The sequence below is a fragment of the Cryptomeria japonica genome, chromosome 6, assembly GCF_030272615.1.
Source record: "Cryptomeria japonica chromosome 6, Sugi_1.0, whole genome shotgun sequence".
NCBI lineage: Eukaryota > Viridiplantae > Streptophyta > Pinopsida > Cupressales > Cupressaceae > Cryptomeria > Cryptomeria japonica.
This window is the reverse complement of record NC_081410.1, coordinates 206341447-206344003: the sequence shown is the minus strand read 5'-3', so window position 1 is coordinate 206344003 and position 2557 is coordinate 206341447.

Genomic DNA, 2557 nt, shown 5'->3' with positions numbered 1-2557 from the left:
TCTTGTTTTCTTATTCTCTCTGAAGATTTCATTAGGTTCCACATTATTTTCTTCAATCATCTTTCTTTCCCATAGTGGTATTTTCTTGTTGTTAGGATTTTCAGCATTCTCAAAATTAGATGATTGAAGTTCATGATCTTTTATGCTATTCTCTCTCTGATTCTCAATTGTAAGATTTTCATTTGATTTTGTGGTTTGATCATCTTCTGCACTTAGAGAGAGTTTATAAGCAACATCTTCTTCAAATTTGACATCTCTACTGATTTCAATAGATCTTCGTCCTGGAATATAGACTCTGTATCCTTTAGTGGTTTCATTGTAGCCAACAAATATGCCTTTCTTCACAGAGGGTTCTAGTTTGGTTCTCTTTTCTTTAGGAATGTGAATATACACGTGGCAACCAAAGATTCTTAGATGGCTTAAATCTGGTTTATTCCCTGTAAAGGCTTCTTCAGGTGTTATATTCTCTAGGATTGAATGAGGGCATTTGTTTTGAATGTACATAGTTGTATTTGAGGCTTCAGCCTAGAATGAGATGTATATTTTGATCATGCATCATGGCTTTAGCGACTTCAATGATGGTTCTGTTTTTCCTTTCTGCGACTCTATTCTATTGAGGATTATAAGGTACTGTACATTCCCTCTTAATCCCAACAAAAATGCACAATTCTTTAAAATTTTCAGAGATATATTCACCCCCATTATCTGATCTTAGAGTCTTTATTTTCTTCCCAGTTTGATTTTCCACTAAGGCTTTAAATTCTTTGAATTTTAATAACACTTCATTTGATTCTTTGAGTTTTATGAAATAGATCCAAGTTTTCCTAGAGTAGTCATCAACAAATATCATGTAATACAAAAATCCCCCTAGTGATGGCAATGACATTGGACTACACAAATTAGTGTGGACAAGTTCTAGTACAACTTTTGATTTGTGTTCACTTGAGGGAAATGACCCTTTTGAGTTCTTTCCTAGAGCACATCTTTTACAAGTTCCAACATGATCAGATTTTAGATTGGGTAATCCTGTGGTGATCTTTCCTATAGAAGGTAGGGCACTAAATCAAAGATGTCCTCATCTTCTATGCCAAATTTCATTAGAATTTGATACTTCATGATTTAGTGCTTGTTTTTTAGTATTACATAGTTTATATAAACTACCATCTCTAGATCCTACAGGAATAGCATTCTTTATGTTAGAATTTTTAGGCCAGAGTAGAACTTTATCTTCATGGAAGGTGACACGATATCCTTGATCAGCTAGTCCTGAAATAGAGACCAAATTCCTTTTGATACCTACTACAAAAAGAACATATTTCAATTGTAATGTAACTCCTATTCTTAATTGAATTGAGAAGGTCCCAATTCCTTTCACTGGATAGGTAGAATTGTCTCATATTGTAACTTCTTCAATTGAGTTCCCTTTAAAGGTTTCGAATTGATCTCTAAATCTAGTTATGTGTCGTGATGCTCCATTATCGATTATCCACATATGTTTGTTTGATTTTAGTTCACTTGATAAGGCTAAGAAGAACATATGATTCTCTACTTCCTTGACTTCAGCTATGGTTGCTTGGGCTATCTTTCTTTCTGGGCATAATCTGAGAGTGTGTCCAAATTTATCACACCTGTAGCACTGAATCTTGGAGAAGTCTCTTCTTTTGTGACTATTTCCTCTCTTCTGATTGAATTTCCTTTTCTTCCCTTTGTTTCTTGTGTTAGCATGTAGTGCTTGAATTTCTCCCTCTTGTAATTAGTCAATATTCTTCTTGAGTGCAATCATTCTTGAGTTGATCGAATTTCGGTAGTGTCGATTGAGCACTAATGCCTTGAATAAAGGATTCCCAATTGGATGGTAATCCCTTAAGTGCTATTAGAGATAGCTCCATATCATCTACATTATTTCCAATAGTTGACAATTGGTCTTTCAACTCTGAAATCCTCATGAAATAGGATGTGATTGTTTCTCCTTTGTTCATGTAGATATGCATTAATTGTTATTTTAAAGTGAGCAATCTTCTTGCATTATTTATTTCATATGAATTTTGAATGATCTTGAACATATCATAAGTTGTAGTTAGTTTTGATATGGTTGGAAGAATGTGATCTTTAATAACATCAATTATTATTTTCTTAGCCTTGTTGTTGTGTCTTTTCTAGGTTGTTTTCTCTGGTTCATCTTCGGACATCTTTGTATCTTCTTCTATGTATGTATCTAGTTCAAGTTCTTGAAGAATTACTATTATTCAAATTCTCCATGAAATAAAGTTGGATGCGCCTTCGAGTCTATCCTCCACTCTAACACTATTCACCATGATTGTTCTTCCTTTGATTCTGAATTTTAATTAAAAATGTCACTATCTTTTATTTATTTCTCTACCAACCTGGCTCTGATACCATGTTAAGGAATCTAGAAAAGAGATAGAGAAAAAAATAGTCTAATACTATATAGTAAGAGAAGACTTTCAATGAGATCACTGATATGAATATATTGACCACTGATGTATATATATGATTCTGTCAATTAATATTTGATGAATATTATCGACTGCTTACT